The 8,930-nt window shown below is 39.6% G+C and overlaps 1 long non-coding RNA gene across 1 annotated transcript; it reads left to right on the plus strand.

The window, feature by feature from the left end:
• Nucleotides 1-907: 907 nt before the first annotated feature.
• LOC125180153 (uncharacterized) lies at nucleotides 908-7,386 on the plus strand. The gene is made up of 4 exons (XR_010827936.1): nucleotides 908-1,590; nucleotides 6,052-6,154; nucleotides 6,739-6,943; nucleotides 7,158-7,386. It is a non-coding gene; the product is annotated as an uncharacterized lncRNA (long non-coding RNA).
• Nucleotides 7,387-8,930: the final 1,544 nt, after the last annotated feature.

The following is an 8,930-nucleotide window of genomic DNA, read 5'->3' on the forward strand; positions in this document are numbered from 1 at the left end:
ACCCTTGTGCACAGCTGGCAGGACTTGTGGGGATCTGGCAGGGTGCATGACACATGGTACGTGACACCTAGCCCCTTTTTCCTCCCTCATTTGCTTCTGTGAATGAGGGAGTAATCTAGCAATTATCCTTCTGCTCCCTTCAGGTAGGGGAAACTACATGAGTGTTTCTTTGTCCGTGTTCTAGCAGTGTTTTATTTTCATTTATTCATTTATTTATTTTTGTGATAAACACAACAGAGAAAAAACCTGAAGAGCACTGATTCATTTTGTATGAATCACTAGACAGCCTCCAAGTCATCAAGTCATTGAAACACCAATGACCTAGCTGTTTCTAAATGATATGCCCTTGTTATTTGAATCTCTTTTTGGGTAGCTTAATTTAAAATGGAGGGGATCCTCATTATCAATGCCTTTCAACAGCTTCACCTAAATCTCCAAATTTTCCTCAGGTCAAATCAGAAACCTTGTTCAGCCAGGCATCACAGCTGGCTCAGAACAAAGAAAGTTACAGCCAAGGTAATAGGAAATCATTTCGAATAACATCTTCTTATGACCATGAGTTCTGAGGGTTTGGTTTTCTGAAATATATACAAAACCACACATATGCACGAAAGGAAAGAGAATGTTTGCCAGCTGGTATGCTTTCCAGCCTCTTACAGTTCCAAAAATACTCTAAGAAGATTTTATGGTGAATGTTTTCCGATTTAGCACAATTATAGCAGCTGAATATTTGACCCGTTTTCCTTGGAGGAGTAGTCTGAATGGATCCTTATACAGCAACAATCTCCCTATTCTTGTGAGAAAAATGTGGGTTTGGGGTAGCAGTTTTCTTTCTGTTTTTCTCTCTCTCTCTTTTTTTCTTCTTTTTCTTTCTTTTTTTTTTTTCTTCAATTTAATGACCGCCGCATTCCTCTGTGAGAAAATCATCACCACGCTCTTCTTTCTCCTCTGCTTCCCCGCTACTTTGCCTTCCAGGTGGGTGATGCCAAGTCTCGCTAATGAAGAAGCAACCTGTGACCAGCCTCGGTGAGCTCTTCGTGGCCGGCGCTAATAATGTTCTGGCTCAGCCCCCCGCTCCCCCCAGCTGGTTTCTGTCGCTGCCTGGCGGTGTCGGCCGCGCGGCCGCCGGAGCCCTGGCTGGCAGGCTGCCCGGCCAGCAGCTCTCCTGTAGATTTCAGCCTCTCTCCGGGAGCTGTCTGCCTCCAGCATAATGGGCAACATTGAAAGCAGCAAGGCGTTTGGTCGACAAGGTCAGAGTGCCTTTCATTCCTGCAATAATCAACCAGTGTAGCTCTTCCTCAGACCTGGGGAGAGAGAAGATAGAGGTCAAAAGAGCAATTACATTTCACATTGACTCCAGGAAAGGCTTGGAACACAACGCTGAAAAGAAAACAGCGCAGAGCCTCTCTTGCACACATTCATTTTCTGGCCATTATTATAAAAACAGGGCAGCAGCGATGTCCATTATAAGCATTTTAACACGAAGAACCATTTTCCTCCAGTGGATGAGATCCTTCTTCTCAGACGTTTAGCGCTGTCAGCATATTGCAAAGGAATGTAAATGAGAAACACCATGTATAACCAGATACAGTGAGTAAAGGCTATTAATTACATTAAAAATGTTAACCCTAGCCAACTGTGGAGCAAGTAGCTGTGCTAATTTCGCCTGTAATCAGTCTCTGAATTATCATAACTTTATTTATTTAGTATTAAGATGATAATTTAGGGAATATAATTTAGATGGAAATGTCAGTAATTTTCTTCTGGCATATTGTCATTACAAAGCTGTCTTTATTTGACCCTACAGCTGCTGGGCCTAATTACTTCAATGGCATTAATTGTAGTGACCATTGTGTTATTGTAGCTTTTAATTGCTATTACTGCATAGCTGAGATCATTGCAAAATGTGTTATGTTTTTTTCACAGACATCTTCCGCTACTTTCTCAATTTCTTAATCATAGTCTGCCAAAGATTTATCCAAAAAAAAAAAAAAGTCCTCAAGAAACATAAATCAGAGACAGCCCTTTAAGTGAAGCAACCTGCTAACTCTAATGTTAATATACTGTGATAGTAGAAGAATGTAACTGATCCATTTACTCATCGCCCTACCCTGTCTTTATGAAAGCTGAATTAGCTCATTGTTGACAAAGGATTAAGAAACTTGGTAGTGACATTCCTCACAGTAAACAAAACCTCCCTCATTCCACATTTCACATTGAAGGCAGGCACTTCAAGAATATTCACTTCTTTGTTTCCAGCTATAGAATGCAAACATGGCTCTATTCCATGGTTTCCTACGAAACGAAATGTGAGCACAATGTCTCTATCCCACGGAACACCTGGTATTATTCACTCCTCTGTTGAAAGCACTATATCACTAGCGGACTGAAAAAACATATTTATTTTATCAACCATGACAAGCAACAGGATTTTTTTTTCTTTGCAACATTATGGGCTCATGACAAGAGGGAGATTTACTTCAAGATCTTTTCGGAGGGCTCAGATCTCTGCAAGTACAATACAATTAGTAGCCAACACTTAAAAATCACATGTAAACAGAGCACTGCTTTAAGCCAGATCCTAAAACTTAAGACCTCACCAAGACAAAACAAATTGAGGATTCGGGAACAGCTGAATCAACACCAAATTGGGATTTAATTAGATGGCTGAAGCTGTTCACATCCTAGCGGACTGTATCGCTGCAGCCCTGCCAGACCTGATGTCTCTCCATCCAAGTCAACATTCGACCCCTTGGGGACAGTGGCTAAGGTTCAGTTGTGAGAGTTAGCACCATTTTCCCTTCCCCTTTAGTGATATCTGCTGGAGAGAAATGCATTCACATAGTCGAAAAAGTTTTCTATCTATATGTGCTTTTTCAATGGCTAACATGCTAGAAGAATAAGTCTGACGTGGGAGTTCTGTGCTATATATCATCAGGAAAGATATGGCCTTAAAAGGATGGTTTGGGATGGTATTATAATGGAAAATTCTGCACATTTCCCTTTTCCTTAAGTAGATGTGAACTTTACTGGAATGTGGACAGATCACAGGAAAGAAAGCATTTGTAAAAATGTTCCACGGGGAATAATCCTGCAATAATAATCAGTTAGATAGTCTGCATGGGGAAAGAGGAACAAAAAGAATACAAATGTTAACTTTCTAAAAAAATACACACAATCCTTTCAGAATATGAAAAGATGCATTGGTTTTCCTTTTTTGAAGATGTTTCCCTGCAGTGATGATATTTTTGAATAATTAGAATTATACATAATACAACTTGAAAAATTGCTCTCTCAAGCAGATGTATTGATTACTCACCTCTGTGTTACCTGGGATAACCTTAACAAAAGAGAAGCTGCATCAATAAGTGATCTTGATACTGTATTGTTGCCCTCATTAAAGCAGGTGATAAGACAATGCCATCTTGTAGAACTAGCAAGACAATGCTTTATTAAAAAGGGACTTGACTGCATGATCTAAATGTATGTACAGAGACAGATGTGATATGGAAAGGAAAAAATGCAATGGTAAATTATTGCTAGGTCTGCATTACCTCTGTGTTTCCATTGCCAGCTTAGACATAAGTTCTGTACCAGAAGTATACAGTGTTTTTAGTCATCTCTGATTTATAAGATGAAAGAATTCATGGAGCCCTTGTGTGATGAAGGGAAGCCTTGTCACGTATTAAAATTCTTATGCTGCAGGTTTAGGCATCCTAAACTAGTTCTGCTGCCAAAATCACATCCATCCCCATGCCAGCAGATGCTACCGATTCCCCCAGCTGTGCCAACATGCAGCACGCCTGCAGCAGCCTTTGCGAGGCAGCGCCAAGGACTGGCTGAGGGAACCCATCCATCCAAAATGCACAGGACAGTCTGTGTGGGGCTGCCTTTCAGCGGTGTCATTTGTTCCCAAATCACGAAATAAGCACACCAGCACTTCTGCTGGCTCAGGCTGCATGGGGACACCAGCCTATAGAGAAGTGGAAGGCAGCAAAGGGGCAACAGAGGTAGTATGGGTGCACCCAACCTATGGCCTTAATGCACCAGCATACTTCTCTGATCTCTTCCCTGGACTCTTTCCGATATAATGGAAACTGACAATGTTGTAAAAAAATATGACTACTAATTAGCTAAGTATGCCTGGCAAGGGCATTATAACTGCTTAGAGATGTGTTTAAGCTTGAGTTGTGTTTTTTTTTAAGTAGTGAAAGTGGTTCAGGTCGCTTAACTGTGTACCTTGAGAGCTGTAATTTTCAGAACATTGCACTGTACTTGGTGTATCTCACAGTAAAATTTTATCAGCACTCAGAGCAGTGGCCCCAGCACATGAGGAGATGAGGAGCAAGGCCTGTGCATGAAGTATGCATGAGAGGAGAGGCATGTGGCTGACTGCACACAGACATCGCAACAGGGCTTATCAGGGTGGAGATCATTTATCAGGACAAACATCCTGGGTGGTGGACTGGTGGAGATGCTCCTTCGGACAAACACTGTATTAGTTTTCTCCCTTATCTCTGTCTATTCACCATCAGGAATGTTTTAGGAAAGCACAAACCTCCCCAATAGCACACTACATACTTCAATCTGTTAAAAAAAAAAAATCCTATAAAAGTCAGGGAAAAAACTCTCATCAACATTGTTCAGAACAGGAAAAAGACCAATAGTCTATAAAATGTGTGCATGTGCTCTGTTTATGGAAATCTATGCAATATGAAACATATGGTAATGCCACATGGAAGGAAATATTTCAAAAAAATACTTGCTAAAGGAATAAGACTGTCAAGGAAGAGTTAGTGATGGAGTTCTTTAAATAACATTAAACATTTCAATCCAGACTTGCCTTCCTTTTGTAACTTCAGCTCTTATTGATCAGAATTATTTCTTTCATTGCATTTTACTTTTTTTCTAGTACCCATTCAGACTTCTTGGAACCATCTAAAATTTAATATGCAATCAGAAAATGTAACATTTCCCAGTAAAAGATCTTTATTCATTACATTGCCTTTTATGCATTTTCCTGTTAGTAGATTCTCATATAAACCATGAAAAAAAATAAGCTAAGTCACCTACAGTCTTCAGCTCCATCTCTTAAAATGTGCAAACTCCCTAAATACCTAGAAAGATAAGAAGGACCTTGTAGTATATGCCGAAGGGCAATTAATGTATGACAAAGTAGGTAAAGTAGAAACAAGTTGACCAAACTATTCCAAAATCAAGTCTTTTATCATCAGAAACTGCTCCTAAAGCCAAAATACCTTAGAGGTTGATCGTAATCTGACCATGACAACCTGTGGAACAACTACCATGCAAAATCCCTCTTAAGAATGACTTCACAGACATGCTTAAAATCTCCTGTTCAGCAATCCGTAAATCTCCAGTGATGTCTTTCCAACAGCCTCTCAATCTCCATAAATTGGCAACAAGATCTGCTTTAACACAGCCTGTCACCAGTGCTGGTTCTCACTGTTGGCATTCGATGAGATTCACTACCTCTGATCACTTAGAAGAAACCGCAGCTTAGGAGCACACCTCAGAAAGCACCAAAATAAACAGCACACACTTACACTGATCCGCCTCCATCATCTCTCACGCATATTGTCAGTGGCCAAACTGCCATCAACACCATGCAGATTGAAATAGAAACGAGCTGCTCAGAATATGCATCTGTGGAAAATGGTCAGACCTCTTGCTTTGTGTCAGAGTATTTCTTTCGGTGCTTCAGGTCAAGGCTTGGCATCATCTTGTATGCTCTTTAATGAAAGTAAAAGACAGGGTAAACTGTCTGTACTAGTGTTTGTAATTACATTGTGTGTTTTCATTATCTGTGAAAAAAGCTTCAGAAATTCTTTGCTGCACCCGTGCTTGGCTGCTTATTTCTACCTGCGTGCCAAAGGTTGGTGGCCCTCCAGGAAGGGTGGTTCAGCAATCTAGCGGGCAATGCTCTTCCCTAGAGCATAAGAAGACATATTAATATATAAATGTGTGTGTGTGTTGGGCTTTACTGCGTAGCATATATCTCCCATATGTACTCAGAAAATTTGTCTTCAGCTTCCTTGTTGTAGTGGAAGAGTCACTGAACTTCAGGACAGGGAACTCTGAGAAGAACTGATAAGGAAAAGTGCCAAGTGTGACTGGAAGAAACTGTGTAGAGGTAAAAAAACTTCACACTGTGTCCCAGAAGAGCCCATAAAGTTTGTGTTAATTAAAGGCTGTTTCATAAAAAGTTGTATAAAATTTAAATAGTACTGAATTAATACACAGGTGAAGCATCAAGAAAAGTTACAGTTAACTTCATCTAGTGTTGTTGCCCAACTTAATAAACAGTTATGCCTTTTTAAAAATGGATTTCCATATATTGTTTTTTTTCCTGAAAGAACAGCATCCAACATTGTTATGAAGGCTTCAGGAGCTATTATAGATGTTAGAAAGTCCACAGGAATAATTGATGGCCCAGCTGAAGTGCACTTAACCATACTTCAGGACAGAGGATGTTAAGTTGTTAAAAAGAGGACCAATGAATCAGCAAAGTCTTGGGAAAAATGAAAAAGCAGTGAGAGAAGAGAGTATCCTGCTGAACACAGTGTATGCACAAAAACAGACATCATTTGTATTTTTTATAAATCTATGTTTAAAAATGCTTTAGAGTAAGCATGCTTAAATCTTAAATGCTAAAATCTTTGAAGTGACTTTCATTTGCTGAAACTTCTCTCTCTCTCTCTTTTTTTTTTTTTCCAGCTTCTTTCTCCTAGTCTCTTTTGGTTGGTACTCTTCACCCTCGAATTAAAGCCCTCTGAAGATTTTATGAAGTCCAGGAATAATATTTCAGAACACTTTTTATGTACAAGTGCCAGGTGTGCCTTCAAAGTGGCTCCATAAAAGTACTACTTGGATGCCAGATAACAGATTCCTGCTGGCCTTCAGATCCTGAGCTTCTCAGAATGTGAGTAGATTTTTTCAGGTGCAGTGGGCGTTCGCTTTATCCCTAGATGATGAATAAGTCAGGGATACAATTGTTATAAATAATAATGCTTATTTGTTTTTCTTATTCTACTATTAGTATATTTAATGCTTATTTATTATTTCCATTATTATTTTATTATATTTTTATTTTAAATATAGATAAACAGTGAAACATTTATTTATTTATTTTTCAGTTTGCTGCTGGAAAAATCATCTGGAGAAAGTCTCAATGGATCTTTGAAGTGCTCCTCAAGATGAGTAATAATGCTGTAAAGGTTGGTTTATTTCTTTGTTTATTTTTCTTGTAATAAAACATCCAGAATTGAATTTCTGTTCCTTGTTGCTGTTTACAACACTGCTTTTGAAGCATACAGCGATTAATGGCTGAGTGTATCTGCCATCTTTGAACTTCCCCCACTGGGCTCACAAGCAGTGGTGGAATTGAAAACGTACCCAGCAATGTGCAGTGAAGCTCAGCCTGCTCTTTTAGAAATTCAGGAGAGTGGCATGATGTCTTCTCCTACTGTCTTCAGTGATAGTCTGGAGTGCTAAGTCTGTAATAGATACTATTCAATTTAAGGATCCACAGTTCCAATTTTCCTCCCTGAAAGGGACATTAAGACACGTAAAGAAACTTCAGAATAATTCCTTTAGGGTGAGTTTTACCAGTCACTGTCTGGAAAGGTATTTGTTCAATTTCCTTCAATAATTTTCTTGTAACTTTTGAGAAAATTGAATCATTATCCACAGAGTGGGTGGTGTAATTCTGCTTATGATCCACATTTGCTCTTTTGCGTAATAAATGGGTGTAAGCCTCACTTTGCCAGACAAAGTCAATCCTGATTTAACAGTGAAATCACTAATGGCTCCATCATTTTTCATAAATCTCTTTACTGCTCTTCTCTTCCCTTTATCTACTTTCATATGTTTTCAATTTTTGGTCCTTCTGCAGTTCTGCCTTTCTGTATCCCAGTCAATTTTCTACTTTTCTCTCCTCATCCTTTCTTTCCGAATGAATGTCTTCTGATTCTCCATGGCATTCTCATCAGTTTGGAGTTAACTTTGCCTGCTTATGTTTCTCCTTTGTGAAGTTAGTATTTCATGTACTTGCCTAGTCCCACTCTCTGCTAACTCTGCCTTTATTAAAAGTAGTACAAGAACTGTCAGATTAACAAGATGCATCATGTTTATCTTCTGCCCTTTCCATGCCTATATAAACACCACCTGAAGCTGGAATCTGGACGAAGTTTAGAGACTGTCATTCCCATTCTGTGATCCTGCTAATCCTGGGTTGTTTTCTTTGGAGTAAAATAGCTTCCAGAAAAAGACTTAAGAGTGCCTCACACCCAGAATGCTGTTTCGTTTGGTGTTCTTTTGTTTTGTTTTGTTTTGTTTTTGGTGCAGAAAAGGAGAAGGGAGATGATGGTTTTATTTCCCTCTGTCTGGAAAGGCAACTGATGTGATGACTTTCTATGAGAGTTTTATTCTTTCTAGACACAATTAAAAGAAAAATAGACGATCCTCAAGGGAAAGATTTCAGATAACTGTCTGGAGGAAGAGATTTCAGCCCGAAGGTTCAGAATAAGTCTGCAGTGCCCATTGGCCTGCCAGCATGGCAGCACTCCATGCTCAGCGTTCTGGCTGTCCTGCTGGGACATGCCTACCTCGCACCAAGCCCTCCAGCAGCATACCATGCACCCCAGCTGAGGACCCTTCCCAAAGACCTCAGGTAACTTAAAGCTGTCTGCTGGACTAGAACTATTTGGGAAATCTGGCCCTTAGTAAAGGGGATGGAGATCTTATGCTAAAATTTGGAAAACCACATGAATTAAAGCACCTACCTTTGGAAGACTATTTTCTCTACTTTCCGTATCAAATTAGCAAAGAAAAATAGCTTCTGCCTGAGGAAGCAGGTACTTAGACAGGTTGACTCACCCACTGCAGTCTAACTACCTAGCTTCAGCACT

The sequence above is a fragment of the Anser cygnoides genome, chromosome Z, assembly GCF_040182565.1.
Source record: "Anser cygnoides isolate HZ-2024a breed goose chromosome Z, Taihu_goose_T2T_genome, whole genome shotgun sequence".
NCBI lineage: Eukaryota > Metazoa > Chordata > Aves > Anseriformes > Anatidae > Anser > Anser cygnoides.